Raw genomic sequence first — 26080 nt, 5'->3', positions numbered from 1 at the left:
ACTTTTTTTCAGGATGCTCATTAAGTTGGCTATGAGGGTATCAAATTTGTCAATAACACCCCCGCCAATTGAAACCTAGAAAGAAACATGATTATTATTATAAAGTAAAAGCATGTAAAGAGTATATATTCAATGGGAATTCATCGGAGTCTATATACAAAGCTTTTCCAAGACGATATTATGTTTACTATTTCAAACCATTAGTCTACCACTGTAGCAAATGTATTACACAATGTGCATACCGTAGACAACAGTGTACTTATGTACTATAACAATCCACAAAGTCTCATTGAATGGACAATCGATTTAAATTTATGATGGATAGCACGCAAACTGAGCATAGAATGGACCAAGAATTAACGACATGGTTGAGAGGCACTGTTGTAGTTATACTAAATCAGGAGGATGAGTTTCGTTGTTAAATTGTCACATACATCGGATGGGATTTTTCACACGAGTTGAACATTGTAATGCATAGTGTGAGTTTTCTCTCACATCACCGCAAGATATGTAATTAAACATAAAAACATGACTGCGGGATGCAAGAAGACCCGAATGGACGGATTTTGAAGATTCTGCTGGTATCTTACGATTTATTCCATTGGATATTAAAGTGTGTGTCACTGTCGATGTACCATTATTATCAATTCAGAGAATGTTTTTTTAAAACTGTAGACGACACTGTTGACAGTTTTGTCACGTAGCTAAGCCTGATTGGTTTTAGATGGAAATCAATGTGTGTATTGTCTCTCTTGAACTGTATGAATACCAATATATTTTATTGTATTTGTTAACATCTTACCGGTGTTTCTTTTGTGTCAATCATATTTATTACAATCGTAGTGAAACTAAGACAAGGTCATCTTTACCCTGTTTTCTTTAGTCAGCATATCTCAGGGTAACATGTGCAGTAAAAAGGAGAAACATCATGTCAAGGTATTTAGTAGGTAATTCCGTCTCACATAGAACACATTTAAATAATAAAGTATCTTAAATTCAGTTTCAATTAACCACAATACAGTCGCTTAACATTGAGAACAGAGGACAAAAACGGGGAGAGGATAGCTTTCAAATCAATAAAAATGAATGTCCGTAGCATTCTGCGTATGTTTTATGGGTTCTAGCTTTCTAGATCTGCCACAAATCAAACAATTGATCGGAAATGTCGAAATTAATCTCTCGCTGAAACTGATGGAAAGATGTACAGTAAATATGATGTTCAGTTACAATGTAATGAAATATTGTCAACTATGTTGCGATGTATTAATACAACAACGTCACTTCTGTCTATAGGTGCAATGTATCATTACATTAACGTGTCAAATTTTGTGTGTGTATATATTTAATACTAATGCTCTAGTTTGTATTATGCAGACAACCTGTAAAGCACCATATGCTTGATAAAAATAAATATACACTGCCATGGCAACCAGTAATGATTTATATAGTGTAATACAGCACAGTACAGCAGCCATTAATGCTAATGGATACTGTGCTCACGGATTTTTTAATGAACTATTGCTGAAATGGCGATGTATAATAAATATAATAAGTAATGGTTCCTTAGAAAACGCCATTTAGGTCTCTATGAGCAATATTTAGTTTTAACGATAGTAATTAGCTAATTAGTTTGCTAATTTACACTCACTGATGTCCTTTTGTTACTAAAAAACCAGAATATGGCACAGAAGCTAAATTTACTAATATCTACAAAAATGCAAAGTCATCATTGTAGATCTTTTCAGGAAGTGAAATTAACTGCCATGGAGGAATATTTAACGTGTGTTGTGCAAATATAAATTGGTCATTTATTAAATAAAATGCATTTGCCAGGTTTTCCTTGTGCTTTAGTTTTCAACAATAAGATTTTGAAATGGACGGCAAAAATCAAAATCCTATTTTCATTTTGAGACGTTTAACTTTATTGAATCGCTAGGTGGTGCTTTCAGTTATTTGTACATTTTCAGTCAACGACAAGCCCTACAACAAATGATAACAGATCAAAGACAAACGCAGACTACAACTATTCATATAAATTAACAAATTCTCGGTTAGTACATGACGCCATATTCTAGAACTAAAGCTGCGCTAACTATTTCGTGGCCTTGCTAATTGAAATGAAGATCGAAAAAAATGTTGAAGTTGAGTATATCAGTGCTTTTGTCAAACAGGGGACTTCTCAAAGAGATCGGCCGTCGGTTGGCCGCTCAATATTCGGACACTAGTGGAATTTGTGAAGGAAGCGAGCAACGATTCTGTAATCATCGTGGTATACACCCTCTGATATGGATTGTAAATTGGGTTGTCTGTGAATAAAATTAGGACACTAAACATTGCACAATTCGAAGCCAACCCAAAAATATTGCATCACTCAACACTTTCAAGTAAAAAAAATAATGACATTGAACTAAGTTTCAACAAATGGTGTCGCTGAAATATTGCCACATGGCGACCAAGCGACAAATTTGATTAATGAACGATCGATCAGACAAATAGTAGTGTGGCAGTAGCGTGTTCTGTAATTGTAAATGCACACAAATTAGATATATATCGCGATGTTATAGTTATTTGTCAGCTGATAAAGCAACGTTTTTTATTGAATTCCTAATGATTAGCCAAGTTGTTATGTTCATATGTGGCTCTATACTTTATATTACGCTAGTGACTGCTAGTTGTAAAATCAATGGAACTCTGCACAAGACAAATTGAATTAAAAAACGGGTTGCTATTTGACGCCGAACAAGATTCAGTCGTAACAAGACATGTTGTGCCTATTTGGAATTTTGAAAACATCAAAACTGTAAACTGCCGCCCATTTACCAGTAATGTCATTGGATGTGACTTGTAGGAAAGTTTAATGTATGTCGCCTGTATGTTTCTGTTATGTCAAGCAACGACTCCCGGCCACGACGTCATGATTATTAAAACGGCTTTCGTGACTGTTAGAGGAGTTAAGTGTAAGTATGAGTGGATAATGTTGGCTCACTGACGTTGACATCAATCGTTCTCTGATTTGATACAGCGATACTAAAGTTCTATTATATTGTCTATCCATTGTATTGATTAAATGAATGTTTTATTACAACCAAACTTTATTCGTATCTTATATTCATATCAATCGTCTTGGTATTCCAATTATACTACGTGTCCACATATCCGCTTGTTTACACACACTACTTCGAGAGCGCCCTCATTTGGTAACCTTTACAAACAAATCTATGTTGTTTTATAGCAGATTTAATGTTTGGCTAAGTTGAAAGGGTTTTGAAGTTTATTGTCGCATGATACATCTTCAATTCGAATTGAGTATCGAAAAAGCATATAAAATCGTCAATCACTAATATTCATGTCAGAGTAAAGTATTTAAAATGACAGTCAATTACTTCAACAGCGAATCCAACGAATCAATGTTGAACCATCAAACACACCGAACCCATAAACTAGATCGGTATTGTCAAATTAAGTTGCAAATGTAAATTAAACCGGATACAAGACGCAAGTGTTCGATATTCAGTAATGTCACGAGGCAGGCAGTGAAATTAAAACCAATTTACATAAGAGAATCTTATTAGACATCAGTGTTTGAGTATCCCTATTCCAATGTACACTGGATAACATTTCAGATTATCACGACTTTATATTGGAATAGAAGCAACAAGAGGTGCATGATAGAAATTTATTTTGTCTGCGAGACTATGCACGCGTTGTTATTTGATCGATTATTTGATTTGACCCGGATACCACAGATATAAAGACTATTTGATGCAACAAAATAAACATGAAGGGGCAATAAACGACTTGATTGTAACAAGCGTATTTTTTGTGTTAAAATGGCGCCAATCACAGTTCACAGTATGTTGTCGATTGATGTCGAAACATTCAATTACGTCACTGTGGTTTGCTCATAGACTTACTCTTGTTACTAACATCCAAGATTTTGGCACCGACAAAAATGCCAATCTTTTACAGAAATATGATTCGTTGGGGTAATATTAAGCCAACCAATAACAACATTTGACCGAATTCGTCGTTTTTGTGTGGAAAATCTCTTAAATACGAACACCTAATTACACGAAGAACATTCACTTTTTTGGGATATTTGAAACCAAAAATTGTCATTCGAGCTCAACAGCAAATCAGGGATGGCCTCACAGTTAGACGACAATTCCGGTTTCAACATTGTCAATTGTACGTGATTCTCCATCAATACGATGACAAAGCGAATATATAAATAGCTCCGCTAGTAACTTTGTTTTTAATTTATATGTAGGTTGCCCTTAAGCGGACGTACCAAGGGAAACTGAATGCCTGAGAATATAAATGTCAAGGTATATTAACAACATCGTCGTCGTCTAAACTAAGAAACTTTCTTCATTAGTTAGTTGTAACCAATTACCTTGAAATAACACGTAAAAACCCGAAAAGCACAATTAAGGTAGAAATGCAGATTGGGGGAGCTAAATTGTCGTTTTTAAGATTTTTAAATCTACATATACTAGTCCTTGTTCTGTAAAAATTTGAAAGTTCTACTACAAGTGAAACATATAAAAAAGTGAGTAGATATTATTCAAAACAAACGCACGTACGTGTGCGTGTTATTGTAATTAATAGATTAATTTGCATACAGCGTTACTTGATTGACATTTCAACGTGTATCTGTATGTTGCTTTCTGCGTCTGCGCAACCCAACGTTTCTTCGCTGATTCAATCACTGCATTTCTTCTAAGCTCATTACTATTCATTATTACCGCGATTTTTTATTATCAACATTCTTGGTATCGAAGAGAAAGATTTCCAATCTGATGCCGGAAGAGAGAAAGTTGTGGCTGAAAAACTGTCGTTCGGATGGAATACGGGGCATTGGAAGTGACATGTCTTATTTCTCAAGCGACAAGTCCGAATACGAACACAATGCCTCAAATGACGAAAACACATAACCAGTGTCCACATCGGCCAGTAAACTGGTGTCCGCAAATGATACCAACATAAGTGAGATGCTCTTTTTTTTAGTATAATGGTACTGTGCCCTCAACGGCCAGTTTGGGTCAGCTTTCATTTTTGAATTATGTAGTTTTGGGCTAAACGAAAGTCCTACGATTTGCTAAAAATGTTGTTTTATTAATTATGAAGTTCTGATGTGTTATTTGTGATTTACCATGGTTATTTCATAAAAGTGTTGCCCCATTTCATGATGTATTTTTATTAGGTAAGTTAGGGAGGCGAGCGATCACTTGCGCTCTCTCTCTCTCTTTCTACAAATGTCGGCAGAGCTCATGTGAGGATTGAGCTGCTTCGTAAAACTAAGTATTAGTGTTGGATAGCTTTGAATCCGAACAGAGGACACTTATTGAAGGCGTTTTGACTTGATTTATAATTCAGTAATCACTGTAAAATAGCGTTTTTCCGATCTCTACTCGGACCGAGCTGAATTGAACTCCCGCAAAACGTGAGACTTGGTTTCCATGGGAAACAAGATGGCGGTGCCCATGAAGTAAACACGAAAGTGTGAAATCTCTCAACCGCAAGCCAGATAAGTGCGTTACGAATATAATCGATTGCTACCATTTCCTTATGTATACAACTAAAGCTGATCAGATCTGCAACAGGCCTGCACCATGTATGGTGCACATCGGACCAACAGGTCAGGCACATGAATATGGATTCAGGTCTGCAGCATAATGCTCTGCCAGGCCTGAACCAGTTCTGCTTCATCAGACCTGCAGCGTGCCAATTCTGTCAGGCCTGTAACAGGTCTGCTCCATCAGACATGCAGCATGCTAATTCTGTCAGGCCTGTAACAGGTCTGCTCCATCAGACCTGCAGCATGCTAATTCTGTCAGGCCTGTAACAGGTCTGCTCCATCAGATCTGCAGCATGCCAATTCTGTCAGGCCTGTAACAGGTCTGCTCCATCAGATCTGCAGCATGCCAATTCTGTCAGGCCTGTAACAGGTCTGCTCCATCAGACCTGCAGCATGCCAATTTTGTCAGGCCTGTAACAGGTCTGCTCCATCAAGACCTGCAGCATGCCAATTCTGTCAGGCCTGTATCAAGTCTACTATATCAGACATGCAGCATGTCAATTGTGTCAGGCCTATAACAGGCCATTCAGATATATATGCATTAGCACATTGCCTGCTGAAAGTTTCACATACATACTAAAATTTGGTGGAATAAAAAGTCAGCAGGCAAAGATATATCATTATATTGGGATGGTTTGTGCTAAACTGAATTATCATTTATTTAGCCGTAAAAATATGCAAGCATTTTCTTGGTGAGAAGACACTTTATTTGTATCATCTTTTTCATGTACATATTGAACTGTAGGCTAATAAAGTACACGACCATTGAAAAACACCAGATTGTATTCACTATTATATATAAATTTCAACAACAAAAAATACTCACATAACAACTCTATTTATGTCAAAAAATATTTATTCAATCTATAATATTTATAATGAAAATCATGAATATATTTTTCCCCTATTTTCCTGCACGTTGTATATTCACAGCAATGCTGGAAACAAACTTTGTACTGAACAATCTTATTAAGAGGAATAAATAAAATAATATTGGATAATTTAAAAACTTTGCAATTAAATTTATCATAACGTGGTGGCACACACTCTCCCAATTTCTTTACTGCACACATTTCAGTATCCCCTAACCGCATACCACATGATAACTTTCCATATTTTATCTGCAAAGATATAAAAATAAAAGTTTACAGTGGGAAACCAAAAATATCACCATAAACCGCGCTTTTGAAATTTTGAGTTCTATCAACCATTATAAATCAACAGTATCAGAATTGAAGGCTTTGCACTATAACAACTTTATATTATCACAAAATAATGTTAAATCTCTATTTGCTAGTAAATTCATTTCAACAAATATCCAAATTAGTTTATCATCGATGCTGATGATTTATAACAATGACCCACCCCTCACAGTGTCATATTGGGTGAAGAGAAGGGTCAAAGACTTCACACAATATCATTTTAATGAAAAAATCTTCGAGGTAGTATATTTTTTGGAGTCGTGTGGTAAGCCACAGTGCCAATAGTCTACCATTATACAAAATAATGTTGCAAACTAAACTTCAGTGAGTACAAAAATTAGTAGTTTGATCACTTATAGTACATAAAGAACATATTGATCATCACATGATATGCAATTTTTAAAATGATAAAATACCTCTCCTTCAATGTCATGGTATGCAATATAAGCACCCTTATTGACAATGCCATTTGTTGTATCAACTGATCCAAAGATTTCTACCATGTCTACTTTTTGTTTCTTGCATTCAATTGCCCAATATCTCGTGCTCCTACAAAGCAAGACATAATATCAATGTATTTTATTGTGGTTGCTGAAGTTGAATCATTTAAATTGCATTGTTCATTGGAATAAAATCATGTACAGCATAGCATTCACAGTCTACTATTGCTATTAATAAAAAAAGTAAAATAGAACCCCTCTATAAGTTATATTTTAGAAAAAAAATCAGTTGAGATTATTATGAATGAATCAATTCAATTGTTATGCATTCAAAAAATATTTTGCAATGACACAAACTCATTTAGTCCTCATTCAGTTTTAGTAACAATGTAAATTATAACATTATCAATACCAGTGAATTTGATGATGTCTTTGGTGCAGATTATTCACAATAATGTATCCCTTTTTTGAGCATCAAGGCTAGTACACCATGAGTATTAATACAAAATTGTGGTCAAATGAGGTTCCAGGGATTGATTTGTTTTTCCTCTACACATGTACTGTCTTAACACATAACAAATATTAACATTGATAGAATCAAATAAAGACCTAATTCTTACATATTTAAGTTGCTGGCATCTACTTCAGAAAGGTTTGTTACTTCTTGCAACTATATTTATTTTAAAAAAAAATACATGCGAGATATATAGTATTAAATACAAGTCACTATACCATACAAATGTAACAATAAAAAACAATCCTGCTACTTTGCACTTTTTTTTTCAAAATCAAAGCCTAGAATCACTCCATTATACATCAAGTATTTTGGGGGGTAAATATTGTTGTACCTGGTGGCAGTTTAGGACATTGAATGTCACTGTTGTTTTTGACTTTCTTTTCATGTGAATATTGGACATACTTTTATAGTATTGACAGTAGTAAATTTTGGTACAGAAAAAAGTATTCCAAAATCAGAAATTCATCTTCCTATCATAATGGCATTAAGGTATTTAATGCCCTATTCTGCACGAACAAACACAAGCATTAACAAAGGTCCCCCAAAGTTGCATCTGCCAGTGAGTGGAATTGGCCTTCCCATTTAGCCTATGGCACACAACAAAACCAATTACAATTATTCATATGTAAAATATCTACGACGATAGAGTACTATGCTTGGAATAACACTTGGTTACTTCGCTTCCTGAATGCCTCAACGAATAGGCAAAATGAATGTGGGAAATTCCTGTGTGCGGAAGATATTGGAGGCATGAAGTTAGCACACATGCGCTTTTATTCAAGCAAACACAGATTTAAAAATATAACTGGTTTAACAATTATAAATATTTAATGAAAATTTACTAATCATTATGCAAACTTGGTAATTAGTATGGGCATTGTCCCATAGGTTCGTTAGATATACGTGGAGCAATCATAGAACAGCTAAAAATTGTCATACAAATTAAGTAGTTAATATGCATAGATTCAAATCAAAATATAATCAAATCTGGGCATTAACCCAGAGCATCAACATATGGTTCTTGAGATATCAGTGGAACAGACGGACACACAAACACACACATACAGACTATCTGTAACTGCAAAGACTCCCATTGTGTTCTTTGCACACAGGAATGAAAAAAGGATTTTTGAAAAGAATTGCATTTGTTTGAAATATGTTTAAAATGAGGTTGCCATTAATTAATAATTTATTTGCAAATAGCTAAATTCACCCAACCCTTACAACATGAAGTAATCCAGAGTAGATGAATTGATATTGGTGTAACAAACCTTTTTCAGCACAACTTTATTTGAATACTTTCTGGACTTTCCATTTAGGAAAGTATAAGTTGCATCCCCAGAATACATTTTCACAACAGCTGCACCACATGATCTGAAACATAATTGAAAGGTTATTTAAGTTATAACCGGTATAATACACCATAATAGGATTCGTGCGATGATTGGTCAAGTTTCCACATTACACACCTACAGATGATGTTTTATTCCCAAAGTGACGTAATGTTTGGAATAGTCCAGTATTGAAAAAACAAATGACAAATAATGTTCTATGAAAATTCAATTTATGAACAAATATGCCAATAAAACTCAACATTATAAAGGACTATTTATCATATTCACATACTAGTAATAGACAAAACGAATGTGTTATTTCATGGTAAATGGCAGAGTAATCTGCAAAACGGCAATAACAAACAAGCAGCCAGTCGACTGAGATAGCTCCGCTGCTAGCAATGCATATTTCAATAAAAGAACAGAAGATATCATTAGAAAATGAACAATATGTATAGTATCAAAGCAATGGGACTTGCTGTTTTCAACAAGAATTCAAGAATATCACTTGTCACCAAAAATGACAAAAATAATCATCAAAATTAGATAATTGAAGATATCATCACGAAATGAACAAATCTGAGAGAGGTCCACATGTAGTACCTATATATGTATTATCAAAGCAATTGGGCTTTTGGTTTTCAACAAGAAGTCAAAAATATCACTTTTTACCAAAAATGAGAAAAATATTCACCAAAATTAGAGAATTAAAGATATCACTACATAATGAACAAATCTGAGAGAGTTCCACATTTAGTACCTATATATGTAATATCAAAGCAATTGGACTTGCGGTTTTTAACAAGAAGTTGAAAACATCACTTTTTACCAAAAATATTCACCAAAATTAGAGAATTAAAGATATCATTACAAAATGAACAAATCTGAGAGAGGTCCACATGTAGTACCTATAAATGTAATATCAAAGTAATTGGACTTACGGTTTTTAACAAGAAGTCGAAAATATCACTTTTTACCAAAGATTACCAAAATATTCACCAAAATTAGAGAATTAAAGATATCATTACAAAATGAACAAATCTGAGAGAGGTCCACATGTAGTACCTATAAATGTAATATCAAAGTAATTGGACTTACGGTTTTTAACAAGAAGTCGAAAATATCACTTTTTACCAAAAATTACCAAAATATTCACCAAAATTAGAGAATTGAAGATATCATCCTGAAATGAACAAATCTGAGAGAGGTCTACCCAAGGTACATATACACCAAGTATCAAAGCATTCGGGCTTGTAGTTTTCAAGAAGAAGTCGAAAAGATAAAACATTGACACGGACGACAGACGACGACGGACAATTACTCATATGATAAGCTCCACTCGACAAAGTCGGAGCTAAAAATACCTGTAGCGTCCATCTTCTTTCCAAACACCTCACCAAGTACAAACCGCAAGTTTTGTAAACTGCTAAATGAAAGTGAAATATCTCTGGATGGGTTGTGATGATTTGAAAATAAATACTTCATCCTCACTAACCCCATAAATGTTTCGCACCTGAAAAACAGTTGATTAAAATAATTCAAAATCAATAAAAGCGTACCTGTTGATACATGATGAGTATTAAATGTCAATGCCATTTCAGAATGATTTTTAAATTGGCCCAATCAATGCATGATAAACAGTACCCTTAAGACATGAAATATTATTTTTCAACAAAACTGCTTTCCAGTTAGTAAGGTAGGCAAAAATAATAACAAAAGTATGTGCCCATGTTTCCCATAATTGATTAATTATGAATAAAATCTATTCAGACATTTAGATGTAAAAGAAGTTGGATGAACAGAACAAAAAACAAGCTCAGTGATGGCAGAGACAATAAATTAATAATAACATGAAAGGTTTGTATTTACCTTTCTGTATCATAACAATCACAGGGACCAAACATGTTAAGGTCATCCACTATATGAGATAACATGTGTATCTTTGGTTTTCTTCTGACTTGAGGAAATGTTTGTGTTACATTAGTCAGAAGAGAACTCACAATTCCCCTTGAAACGCCCTCATCAGCTGTTTTGAATGTATCAGCATGAACAATAGTAAATACCTGAAAAATTATATTTATTTTTATCACAGTGTACAATTAAAAACATTAGAAAAGAATGCTCAGCATATTTTAATCCTTGTTTATCAAAACGATTACAAGTATTCGTTAAGCAATGCTTAAAGACCAAGTCTTATGATTAGACAGTCAAATTAGCGACATTTTGAAGGGGATAGGCGCCAAAGCCGAAAATAGAAATGTCCCAAATGTGGGGGGGGGGGACTTAACGCCAGTCGAGTACAGTATATAAGCAAATTTAAATACTAGCCAGATTTGAAAAGGATGAAAAAAATACACTCTTTTAACTTGTACTCGTATTGAAACAACATTATTGTTTACTACACTTAGTCCCTGTTCAAATGAAGTTTGAAAAAGGGACTTAAAATCAAAGAAAGCTTAGAAAGAACTCCTGTGTGCTGAGAGTATTGGAGACACATTCAAATTAATTCAAAATTTAATACCCAAATTTAATCACATCTGTGCATTAGTCCAGAGTATCTATGTACCAAGTTATATCAAAATCAAATGAATGGCTTTTTAGATATCAGTTGAAAAGTCAAAGAACAGCTAAAAATTAGCTAATTATCATGCAAATCAGGTAATTAATATGTATGGATTTCAACAAAAACCTAATCAAATCTGTGCATTGGCCAAGAGCATCTATTCACCAAGTTTCATTAAAAACCAACATACAGTTCTTGAGATATCAGTGGAACGGACAGACACACACACAAACAGGGTAACTACAAAGACTCCCATTGTGTGCTTCACACACGAGAGTCAATAACATGTCGTATTTTAGAGCCCTCTAGAGTTAATCTGTTCATTCTTTGCATGTGTCTAATACTTTATGTGGGACATATGCAAATGCACTGGTTTAGTGTTTCAAACCAAAATGGCTGATTGGCAGCCATTTTTTTATTGTTGAAAATGTGTTATCTTGGACATGCTTTGTCAGTTTTGTTCAAATTTGGTACATAAATTATATATCAAGTTTCATTAAAATGTGATAATCAGTACTTGAGAGATTAGTGGAAAAGCTGAAAATATACTGTTTAATGCAAATTATTAATTAAATAAGGAAAAAGTTTATGGTCAAAATATTTTTCAAAAATGGTATGAGGTGATTATTTTTACAAAGACACAAATTTTGCAGGTTTCAACAAATTTCAAATAGATTGTGCTGTACCCACTGCAAAATATAGATAGAAAAATGTGATGTGCATGTGGACCAGAAAAATAAATATTTTTTTAGGGCCTTACAAAGTTATTGAAAACCTAAAGGAAAATCTTCCAAGCCCAGGGATTGCACCAAAGAATCATGGGACACTATTGTTTATGTTGTTTACAATGTTAATCTATCTTTTGTTATCCATTGTAATTTTAATCCAGAAAGTAAATTTGTTGTGAGATTAGGCTTAAATGGAAGTGCCCCTTCAACATGTGTTCTTTACACTTATCATCTCTAAACTTGATAGGTGTGTTGTTCATAATGTTCTTGATAAGACATTGGATGAGGATTGTTAATTATAATGAAACTATAACAATGAGTACAACATACCTCACTTATTAGATGCCATAACTTAAGTTGATTTCTTGGGACAGTTTCAGCAAGGACAAATGGTGCAACCTGTGCAAAGATCTTGAAATCCCTACCCAAATAAGACTTGTACTTCCAAACAAAAGATGAAGGAAGTCTTCTTCCATAAGCAGACCAGTCAAATGCCTGTAAAACATTTTATCATTAATCTATATTGTACTATATTGAACATGTATTTGGTTATAAATAAAATTAGTTTATGTACCCAAATATAAAGTTTGCATACACAATGATTAATTGTACACATACCTCTAATTTTGAAGCAGATACTATTTGTTTGCTGGATGACATGCCAGTGAATGTTAAATCAGTGGCAATTTTCACCAAACCAAGTTCAACAGAATGTAACCTCTCAAAAGCAATAGATCTGAAAAAATATTAAATTCATTTTTAATGAAATAAGTCCCTGTTGGAATTAGAGGGAAATGTTATTCATGACAAAAATAAAGTCATATGCACCAAAAGTATAGTTAGTGAATGAGATTAGATAATTGGCTGGTTCAGTATCAACAGAAATTAGATTTATTGAATAACTCTTCCAAAATCAAAATGTATTGTGGAATTTGAACAGGATATGCTGTTCATGCCTTTTTTGTATCTAAACTGAATTTCCAGGCTCATGTAGAGATATATAGTGATATGGTCATATTTGATCTGATTGTGAAACAATCATAAGACATTTTCAAAAAACAAAATGGCTGCCAGTCATTTTGGATTGAATCAGTAAGCTACTGCTTGTGCATATGTCCCAGATAAAGTACTAGGCACATGCAAAGAATGAACAGGTTTGGTTCACAGAGTTTTGAAATAGAAACATAACTCTTTGTTTCTAACTTTGTTCAAACAGGGACTAACAAGTGACCCAATGGTTTAAATAGCTTTGCTGTCTTCTTCAAAACAAATTTGATAACATTCTATACAGTAAGATACATGTATTAACTATTTGCCAAGGAAATTAGTTTACCCACAATGCTCTTACCATATTTGGTTGTTGCCATGAAGCAGAAAATAGCATTCACAAAAAATAAAATATTTGTGAATATCATCAGGAAATAAACAAAATGTACTGAATGCAACTAACAAATTTGAGTATTTTTCTTTTTTTTCAATATTACAAAAGATGATTTTATTTTTGATAACCTTAGAATTTAAAGATGTATTTTTTTTACATACCTTGCATTATCAAATGAATTCAGCTCCATGAGTGGATTTTCATTCTCAGACACACCATACAGTGTTCTGATTTTCTTTTTTCACTATAACTATATTTCTTTAGTAAGAAAATTTCTTCCCCTTTTAGTTACCTAAAGGGGAACCACAGAATGTGCATCTATGAGCAAAATATTTGAATGATTAAATAAACGCAATTTTAGGTTTTTAGGCAATTATAAACAAACGTGGTATTTCTAGTTGCCCACGTTTCTAAATACAACGTACTAGGTGTGAATGAATACAATTTAGCAGGTTTCTGATCAAAATATGTGCGTTGAGATGTCATGAAAATTGGTAAATTATTTTTCAATATTTTGCCAATTTCCTACCAGAGTAGCAAGTTACCACAAACCTTTCTATTTCAGTACTTTTTATTTTAACAATGGCATTTTTAACATAATCCTTGCTTCTAACATCAGCAGAATGAGTCACATCATCATCAACCTGAGTGACCTTAAATAATATAATAAAACAGAAAAAAACATTTAGTAATTTCTTTCAAAAAACAACTGATATGACAAATTTAGTAACGTTTTAATACAACATCAAATTATTATTATTATAACCATTCATTGTACAAATTGAAAGAAATGGTATACATGTACATCTTAATTCCAGACACCTAATTGTTGTTACCATTTTATTACAAGGCCCACTTAGACAATAAACCAGTGCCAAAAATGATGTTGTAAAATTTCAAAATATAATATAAAATATTATTAAATGAATTTATAATTCACTTACTGTACATTTCTGACAAAATTTAGTAGCACAAGCTCCAAGATGATTAACCAATTCAGACTGTCTCTTGTCAGCTTTAATAAGTATAACAGGACTTAATACCAGTACTTCCTCCTTCAAATAGGCATCATACATAACAACACCTGATCTTTCTAAGATTTTTAGTTCAGAAACTAAAGGTTTAGAAAGTTCTAAAGCACTGACAGAGTTTGATGCATTCAAAAATAATATATTTTGAAGCTTGTTGTTGTCTTTTTTCGGTAAACCACCTAACAACAGACACCATTCACTGAACGAGTTCCACTTGTTGGTGGTACTTCCACCCACATCATCAGAAAATAGTACTACAAGAACACTAACAACCTTTTTTCCTCTAGCATTTTTTCTGAGGATATTTCCCTCACACAGAGACTTGCATGACTACAAGAAAATGATAAATATTAAAGTTACAAACTTGATAGGTAACGCATGTTTTTTTTCTTTCGATATAAACAGACTAATTGTCCATTGAAATTAATGTTAGTGTTTAGATAACTAAAACAGTGAAAAGTACAGACTAAATATCAAATGGTACATCAAGAACCTCTGGGTATTTAGTGTAATAAAACCATGAAACAGATATAAAAATATTTCAAATTTAAGACTGCACTATTAAACAAGAAATGTGAAATCAATATAATTTACAGAATAAAACTAACTAGTGATAATTTTATTAAGAAACTAAACAAATGTTTTTACTACTACAGTGTACTCACATTTTTGGATAGTCTTTCAAGTACAGATTGATTGGATAGTTTCCACCCCAATACATCATTATCAAGTGGCCCTTCATACCGACAAACCAGGTGCTGTGTTCGAACTTTAATGGTATCATCAGTTAAACATAAATATTTATTTTCATATAATTTACAAACAATTAACTTTGCAAATGTTTGAAATGAATTAGGCTCCTCCAGTGATGTCTAGAGAAAAAACAAAAATAGTAGGTTAGTGTGTATATTTTAATTTCCACATTGTAAAGGTATTCAAATATTCACCATTCAATTTAAGTCAAGCTCAACATTTATGTAAATTAGGTGATTAATAAGCACAGATTTTAACATATAACTATCCAGGTCTTTGAATTACTTTAGAGTCCTTACAGATACAGTTACACTGAAATCTGTAAATTAGAGGAACAGCTGATATTGAATAATTATTATGCAACTTAGGTTTTGGTTGAAATCTGTGCATAATAATTACCTAATAAGATCTGTGCATTAGCCCAGAGTCTTTTTTTTAAATGTTTTTGTGCCAGGCTACAGTTCTCGACATTGAATGTCACTGTTTTTTTTTTGTGTCAGTGCAAATTGCAAGTGCTGAAACATAGTGCATTTTGCCACAGAAGTCATTTCCTGTTTGGGACTACATGACAGGGCTGTGTGGCCCTCTCCCTATTAAATGGCAATTTTAATGCGCTATCCTGCCGTCAACCAGGCTCGGTCGAACACAAGCACCTGCGGTTCTTAGTATTTGTACTAAGTTGATGAATGTCTATTGAGGTATAGGTGGAACAGATATAAACACTGCAAGGTTGAATCTTGTGTTCCATGTTTATATATTTGTACATGTGCCTTTAATTTCAAAGACGTACACACATATATGCAGACTGCAAAGACGCTCACTGTGTTTTGCACACAGGAGTAAAAAATTATGTATGACAATTTTAAGAAAATGATACAGATCGTATCTCATTACATTAGAAATAATAATAAAATTGACCTACTTCGGTAAAAATTGCTGAAATGTATCCTAAAATCTTCTTTGACTTGTATGTGACCCACACAAAATCTTTCACAAAAAAGTCCTGCTCATGCTCCTTTATCATTGGAGTGTGATATTGTCTGTTGAGCATCCACTTCTGAGATTGGTACATTTCTCTAATAGAATGATAATTGCTGCATATAAATAATCATGATGCAAATATATCAAGAGGGTATCAATTTTTCAAGGTAATACTTTAGTAATATTAAAAGAAAATTGCATATAGGAACTGCCTTAGGGGTTGTTCTGCAAACTCCCTGAGCACAAGGCAATTGCTTTTGATGCTTTCTAGATGTTTAAGCCCTGTAATAGGCTGTCATACTTGTTTATTTTTCGACCAGGAGCACATGCAAAGTGACTAGTTGGCAAGAGCCATTTATTTATTTAGCTTTCACTTTTGAGTTACTTTTAAAATACTTTATTTTAGCTGGAATTAATTTTCATTGAAAAGACTTTTTTCTGCATTCTGCATTTTGTATGGAATTTAATTTCACTGATTTATGACGAGTTGAATGTAAAATACATGTCTAGTAAAAAAGGTATATTCGCTGGATTTTATTTTCACCCACCCATTCCCTCCCTTTAGTTTGGTAAATAATTTTCTTTGGAGCTAAATGGAAAGTCCTGCAATTTACTGAAAATGTTATATTATTAATGACGCTACGCTACTGATACATTATTTGCACTTTTAGAAGCTTTTTCCAAAATTTTTTTAAGATGTATCTTATTAGTTAAGTTAAATTAGGGGGTCAATCTCTCTCTCTATCTCTAAAAATGTTGACTGAGCACATGGGAAGATTTAGCTGCTCCAATAAATGAAATATTAGGGTTTGATAACTTAAAAATTTGAATCTGAGCTATTTGATTTTGGCCAGTCGACAGTGTCATTATTGGGAACGTCTCAGCCCAATTGCAACTCAGTAACTATAGAAAAATAGAGTTTTCCGGTCTCTGCTAAGAATGAACTGAATTAAATTCCAAAAAAACAAGATGGCGGAATCACAAAGTTAACATGGAAGTGTGAACTCTTGCAGTCATCAACCATACAAGAGTGTTACAAACATACTTGATTGCTCATGTTGACTTATATGAATTATATGATACTATTGTTATTATATACATCAATACTATTCATGCTGTTATTATTGTTCGTCATTGCTGACCATTTTGCACATATGGGTCGCATTACAGCACAATAAATAAATACCTTATAACTCCATCCAAAGGCTTCTGGGGGTATCGAGCCAATCTGGCTGCTGTATCTGGAGTTGCCATTCTTTGACGTATGACATCAATTATTGAAAGTGAGTGGTAACTTTTACCATTAGAATCTACAAACTAAGATAACAAAAAATCAAAGCTTAGGTATTTAAGGCATACACACACTAACTGCAATGACTCCCATTTTGTGTTTCGCACACAGAAAATGATTACCGATATCACCATACTTATCATGTGTTATATTAAATAACATCATATCATATCAAAAACACATTGTACTAGTATGTGATTATATAAACATGCACATTTAAACAGTCTGAAAAACATGTTAAAATAAGACTTATTGCTGAAATTAAAAAAATAAAAATATGTAATAGTTTTTTTTGCTGTTCTGACTATTTGCATTTGCTACATAAGTGATTAAATAACACATCTAAGGTATTACCTATGAGTATAGAAATTGAGTGCAAACTAAATAAGGTGATATATTTGTGAGAAATTGGACATGGACAAAAACAGATGATCACCAATCTACCATTTTTGTTAAAATATTGGAAAAAAATGTGACATGACCTGTATAACTCAATTTTCAATACACCAACTTCAACTGAAACTTAATTGAGATTATTTCACTGCACTCACCATATTTGGTTCCAATCTTCCTGGTAACTTTGCACACATTTGTTTTACTTGATAATAAGATGGAGTACTAGGATCATGTTTCCTCAATAAATGAAAAATAAATTGCAAGTTCGCATCACCCTAAAAAGCAATAAACTTGATGATAAACATATATTTGTTTATATTAATTCCAATTCACAAAAAAATTACAAAAGCGACAATGTTATTATCAAATTTGCAATCTAGAACAGAACATATACCGGTATTACAAAGAAATAGTAATGACAAATAATACATAGTAGGTTGTCCTTCAGTAATTCATTTGTTTAAATTTTGCAAATAAACATATGAGGCCTGCCTAACAAAAACAAAGTATAACAAAGATATGACTGACATGTGAATGTTGATATGTTGCTATAGCTGCTGATTCAGATAAGGAAAATGTAACACAGTACATACCAATGGACGAGGAGCATTTATAAGACAACTGAGCTCAGCATAATGCTCATTTGGAAATGGATGCCATGGATTAGGATTTGAAGATGGTATATCTTCATCCATTCCATACATTTCTGAAACAAATATATTGATAAATATTACAGTGTGTAGAAATATAAACATAAAATCTACTAAATATGTCCTCAGGATCTCACCAGCCGAATGGGAGTGCTGCTTAATCTTGAATATTAATGAGTCAATAATGAATAATAAGGAGCTACAAAATCAGTCACAAAGCATAGACTTAGCAAAGCATAGTCTTTGATTATTATGACTCCACTTAAACAAAAAAAAAAATGTTTTTTTTTTACAATTTATTGAGATATTTTCATCATTCCTTCACACAATATGCTCAAAAGCATGCACACTATTTTTGTTTGGCAGTATTTTAATGGCTGCTTATCAAATTTGCAGATATTTTGGCTTAGGAAAATGCTTTTATATAAATAATAAATAACAAAACTATGAGTAATATAAAATAAATTAACAAAATTATAGACCTGCAAAATATTGATCTTTAGACTGTTTCTAGCAATATAAATGTGGAAAAATAATATTAAGAGAGCAAATGCAAAACTCAAATCTTACAGTCTACTTAAAAGCGATATTAGTCCAGCTGAATACCTACAACTTTTAAATGATGGACAAGTTATTAAATTATTGTCTCAATTCAGTATTGCACTAGGTATTTGCATCCTACCATATTAGGAAATGTGCATTCCAAATATGGGATGACTACATGCGTAATTATAAAAACAGACATGGCAGCCCCCTAGGGTTTGACAAGAGTCCACCCAAAGAAGTTTAGCAAATCTGTTTGAAACTAGTGGATATCGAGGTATGTACGGTACCCTCTAGAAGGCATTTGAGACCAGTTCTGAGACTCTCCCACAGAGGAAGATGCCGTTTGAGACCGTGTTTGAGACCGATTTAGAGACTCTCGGATGCCACATAGACCGGGAATGAGACCGTGTCTGAGACCAGCTTTAGAGACCGTCAATTCGCGCAGTCTGATTGGACAACCCTCTGACATCCGAAATTGTATTCTCTACTCTTTTCACCACAGATTTAGGAACAGAAAAATTGTTGACAGACTTGTTATCTACGAGAAAATTGAGACGCTAAAAAAGAGAATAGTTTGACGACATACAAGACTGTATTATTATAATGTACTGTATTCTGAAACATGAAGCTCGGAATATTTAGTAACTGTGTTGATTGTTTGTAGCAGTTGACATAATCGTTAACAAACCCGATATCATCCAGAAAAACAGGCGCAAAATTCACCCAATTAGCCAGTTAACGGGTAGTAACAATGGTCTGTGTCCATCGATAACGATCGTATTTGAGTTGCAAGTGTTTCTTTATTTGTCAATGCTAGGTTGGGGCGAGTCGTGGAGCTAAAAAAAAATTTTTTTAGCTCCATGGGTGAATGGGAGTACGTCATAGTTTAGAGAAAAGTTCCGCGATTTGCGTTCCTTAAATAGTACTAAGTATCAACAGAGGTGCGTGAAACCGCAGCTACGGTGCCCAAAATAGTCGGCGTCCCGGCAACCAAGAGACGGCTGTTCATTTCCCTTTATCTGTAATTAGTTCTTGGCGCCATTGAGCAGCGAACGAAATTACGTTTGTTGAACGTTGGGTCGCATATGCACGAGTTCCTGTTGAGCGAGTTAACGTGTTTTTACCGATGATAACTACACTTCTGTGAATATTTCAACGCTGAGATGCCCATTTTCATTTTAACGAAACATATTACTACTGGTTTATATTTTGTGTCCATCTCTAATTTTATTTATACAAGTTAAAATGGTTAGGTTGAAGTGCTCGGGCTCGTACATCTATTTAGCCCTAAACCTCAAACCCAATACACAGCACCTCTATCCCGGTCAAGCAACGCCAGACATTTTTTTTTTGTTTGCAATCCGGGTTGCGGTTAAACAAACTTCTTGCCCACGACAGGGATAGAGAAATTCGTCACAAAACATGTACTTTATTTCTTCATATATTCTTTGACTTCGTGTTTATGGTTTATCTCGGAAATGTGTGCTCTGTGTCCGAACTACACCAGTAACAACCATTGTAGTTTTCGTGTTCATTGTGGCAAATTTAACACCTCTGTGAGGTGTGACTACTTTTGAAGCCTTCTATTGTTTTCACCACGGTTACTAAAAGAGACTGTAACCGTGTTTTCACGTAATCGGCGGCGCGTGACGCAGGAATAACCTTTTTACAGGCGTGACCACGTATTTTTACTGACGTAAAATAAAATATTTACCATGGCTGTCTGTACGCTAACAAATCTATCGACAATTTTTCTGTTCCTAAATTCATGGTGAAAAGAGTAGAATACAATTTTCTGATGTCAGATGGTTGTCCAATCAGACTGCGCGAATTGACGGTTTCTAAAGCTGGTCTCAGACACTGTCTCATTTCCGGTCTGCGGGGCATCCGCGAGTCTCTAAAGCTGGTCTCAGACACGGTCTCATTCCCGGTCTATGTGGCATCCGAGAGTCTCTAAATCGGTCTCAAACACGGTCTCAAATGGCATCTTCCTCTGTGGGAGAGTCTCAAAACTGGTCTCAAATGCCTTCTAGAGGGTACCGTACATACCTCGGATATCAGCATACCCATGATGTAGCTTTGGAAGGAAAAGATGTATAATAACAAGGTTATTACGAGGATACCACAAAAATCTGGACAGACCATTACCAACCAGCATACTGATGTCTTGTTACTAATACTATACAAACTTGTATTTATGCTTGCAACAGTCTAAATCTCACCTTCCTGAGTTGTTTCTTGGTTGGGTATACTGGTATCAGACTCACAAACTATTTCAAAGTCTTCAGAGTCTCTATCTAAAGGAGTATTTATCTGTGAATTAAATTACCGGTACAAATAATTAATTATACCACTATGACCATATATGACCAACATGACCTATTAATATATACTGTATCATTACATATAATTGCATGAAAATTTGTGCAATTTGGCTATTAAAGGTAAGTATAGTTTTAAGCAATATGATATTTGTTTATATGTTCAAAATTGAATAAATATTGATTAAATCATACCACACCTCATAACAAGATACTCTTGAACAAATATTGTAATTTGGTTTGTATCACTATAGATTTAATTTATAATTTTAAGGTAGCGAGACTATTATTTGTGTTGAAAATTACGATTTTCACATTTATTTATTAATTGATGAAATGCACCATAAACTTTCATATGATAAAGTCAATATAACATAGAATGTCATGTAAGTTGGTTAAAATATAGATTTTCTGAAGGGAAGCAAGGCAGCCTCAGTAGTGTTTTCCAAAATCAACAACACAGGTTTAATCTGTGTGCCTATAAGTTTCAAAGATAAACTCAAGACAAAGCAATGTTAGGATGTGTTATCAGTAGCTATCTGACACACAATGAGTGTTTCCAAACATTTGAGTGGTTTGTCTCCGCCTCTGTTTGTTTCACAGATTAGTCATTTGCATATGAATGTGTCAGATACAAGGTCACACAGCCACTGAAAAAAAATCATTGATTTTGGTGTTTTCATATGCCGAATTTATCCAATTATAGCTATCCCATTCCTTTATTTTTTGGTTTCCAATAGCCTTACACATTTGGATGTCCCTACACATGGTAAAACAGACCTTGATGGGAAAACAAATTGATTGTGCCGATAAACAAGCTTGAAAATCTTTGCTGTTACTTCATGGACGTTTTCTAGGAGTTTATGTTTTTCAAAATACAAGGTCTTTAACAAAAAATAACGTATACTTATTGTCGTCGGATTAACACCAAATTTTCACAGCTTTAAGGTGACAATGATAGGAACTTGAATGTGTCCAGACAAACTATTTCATCGATTATTTACCAACGAGTTGTGGTTTGAGTTGGGGGCAATGCGACTAAAACAGTAATTGAAATTCAGGACACTATTTTTTAAAACGCGTTGCTTGAATAAAACTAACCAGACACATTCAATTTACCAGACTATTGAACAACTAGGAAAAGTGAAAAAAATACTTCTTATCGCCAGCATAAATGCGTAATTATTTTTTTTACAGAAAAAGTAATTTTTCACCTTTGATTGAGTAACGCGTCGTAGATTGCAGATACGGGCATGCAAAATACACTTGTGAAAAGCTTCTAAAAATATATACTTTCCCGGGTCTATTTGTAGTCATTTAGTCACAATTAGAAGATGAAAACAAGTATGCAAATAATAGTCCCGCTACCTTAAATCAACCAAACCTCAGACGTATGAATAACTCATAGAAATTTGATTTAGTTTAGTTTTTTTCTAATTAAGAAATAATTTATGAATACATAGTGTATTAACTTACTTCAACTACTGAAGATTTTCCAGAGCACTGTTTTTGTGCCTGTTTCATAATAAAAATATTAAAATATTGGTATTCGGCTGAATTTATAACTGATTATTTATTACATATAACCTTAAGTCAATGTTGTTCTCATTCTATGAAAACAAATGGTATGAAGAATTTATGTACATTTTTTAATTAAAATACAATACAATTAAAGTACTGATAAACAGGAATTTATCTTACCTTAAACAAATCATCTTCATTAATTACCTGCACTCTCTCCCTTTTGTGACTCACAGAAAAGTAATGTCTGAGAAGATTATTGGGAGTCTCAAACTCCTTGACACAAATAGTGTAAACTTTATCTGATCTGTCAGTGTCAAGAAAGAAATAGTCATTAGATAGGGAATTATATCATAAATGTGCAATTGCAATACAACAATATAAAATTCAATTTTATGTGACACTTGCACTTTACAATAGTGATTTTGAATTATCCATGACTGTGTCAGGGTGGAAACAGTTATGGAATTTAATGATAGTTCACCTACTTCACGTTTGAATTCGGATTTCTAGTATCTCAGACCAGTACAAGTATCTAGTTTCTAAGACATGCTAAGACTAATGCAGTGGGATAAGAAGGTGCCCTCTGGCTTCTTGATCTGGCCATATAACCTCAAAATCAACAGTGATAGGAATCCTTACCACAGTGGAACACAGTTGTAAATTATGGCGATGTTTAGGACAAAACATCATTACGTGTAGTATTTTGCTCCCGAGAATAAGTCTGACACGCCGGCGAAATCATCGCGGAACTTCAGGCCAGGTGGAATTATACCCATCGTTCGGTGTTATGATTACTGTCATACAATACTCAACCAATTTCAAAATAAAAACATCCCTTCGCAAACAAAAGTAAGACGCTAGCCAGTTAGTTACTATAATAATTGACAGGCACGAATGCTTCACCCAATCGAGGAGCAGCATTTACGCAATCTGACCTGGCGCGGTTCGCGTCAGGGGTCAGACTCGTTCGAAATGTTAATTTTCAAATCAGCTGGAGGAAATTGAAGTGCTGTGTGAACCACAGAGGATAGTCAACTTACAGAATCCAGATATTATTACACTTTATTAAGAATGGAGTTAATTTTAATAGTATAAATGGGGATCGCCGATTATATTGTTAAACCATGGAGCTCCAACTACCGGTACATGTAATATCTGTTCGTAGAGTACATAACAAGTTACAAGGGCAGTTACATGTATATTCAAAGCCCTGGTCTGAACACATACCCCCACCCGAGGGACTGTTGCCTAAATTACTGATTTAATGATTAAAAACAAGTTGTTGGTTTCGAGTGATCAGTATTAGCGCTGCAGCTGACCGGGACATTCTAAGTACTGAGGGGGCAAGGGCGGTAGCTGGTACAGTTTTACGGGAAATAAAAAGGGCTTTTTACAATTTACAAGGAAAAAAAAGACGTTTTCACAGTTTCCAGTAAAAAATGAATTGTGTCATATCTAGTCGTTTTACAGTTTCGAAAATGTAATTTCCCTGGATTATTCTTTACGACTTTATTTATTTCGAAGTAAATTCTTGTACGTTCCGAGAAAAATGACACATTTTTAGTATACGAAAAAAATATTTGATTGATTACGTTGTACGACTAGCCTGTGAATACAGAATTTATTTTTTCAATTTACGTTGTACGAACAAAAAAATATTCCAATTACGTTGAACGAAAATAATCCTTGCCCCACCCCCCTAAGAACGTCGTCGCGGCGTTTCATCCGATTGTTGTTTTGATAAATAACCAAATCAAGGAATATTTAAATACAGAAAAAACACTTACCGTTGAGTATTTTTCTCAGACATCCTCGTTTGTTAAATTCATGTAAAATTTCCGTCAAAAGTCAGTATTTGAAACCAGACGTAACTTCACGAAGTGTACTGTCTAATCGTCAGCAAAATTATGAGAACAAGTCGCGACAGCGAAGTCAGCTGCTTTCTTATTGGTTGCCATAATAAAATAACGTTATGATGCCATAAAACCTATCATGACAGCTGTCACATTTGAGTGGCATTTGACTCGCGAGAATGTAAACACTCGTTTTCGCGGCGTTTGTAACTACACATGTTTTCGTTATTTGTTATTTTTTTTGAAAATAAAGTCAATTTACTGAAGCAACACCCTAAAGACGCAATAACTGGATTTGATTTACAAGAAACTTTACTGGCAAATTACATTTTTATTGAAATATATATAAAATGTGCCAATTGAATGACGTCATGTCGTTTAATCAGAATTTCTATGCAGACGACATAATCAGTTCATAGTTGGCCGTCTTAGGTGAAACATGGCGTCAGGGAACATTCATATTTACAAAAGTTTTGTAAACAAAAGTAGAGGTCACGGTGACCAAAGAAGTCCGACTTTCCCGTTAACAGCGCCACCGGCAAAGAAAGCTAGAAAAGGTGAGTGAAAATCACTTGACAAAAAATTCCGGTTTCCGAAGTCCCGAACCACAGTTGAGGAACGTCGACTTTGCCTTGACTAAATATCTCGAAAAATCATAAAATAATTTAAATTTAACATTTTTTTCGTTTTTCCTTGTAACAGTTAGTCTTAAATACATGTATTTGCATTATTACGAAAAAAAATCATGTAATCATTTTTTTTATAGAAACTGTACCTTCGTCGCAGCAGCTGCAACCTCAGGCTGCAAATCAGTCAAATTTGATTTTTTTGTTAAAATCTCTGCATAAGAAGCTAGAAGAGCAAAGTAAAAAAATTGACTTAGTTATTAATGAGCAGCAACAGATGAAAAAGAAAATATTGGTTTTACATTCAATGGTGGGAAAAATAAATAAAAGGAATGTTAAAGACTTCAAGGTACAGAAAGGTT

General features: G+C 33.8%; 1 pseudogene; it reads right to left on the bottom strand.

Moving 5' to 3' along the window:
- Nucleotides 1-6419: 6419 nt before the first annotated feature.
- On the bottom strand, nt 6420-25049 carry LOC144360418 (uncharacterized; annotated as a pseudogene).
- Between the last annotated feature and the right edge of the window lie 1031 nt (nt 25050-26080).

The sequence above is a fragment of the Saccoglossus kowalevskii genome, chromosome 16 (assembly GCF_978046115.1).
Source record: "Saccoglossus kowalevskii chromosome 16, keSacKowa6.1, whole genome shotgun sequence".
Classification (NCBI taxonomy): domain Eukaryota; kingdom Metazoa; phylum Hemichordata; class Enteropneusta; family Harrimaniidae; genus Saccoglossus; species Saccoglossus kowalevskii.
This window is presented reverse-complemented; position numbering and strand designations above follow the sequence as displayed.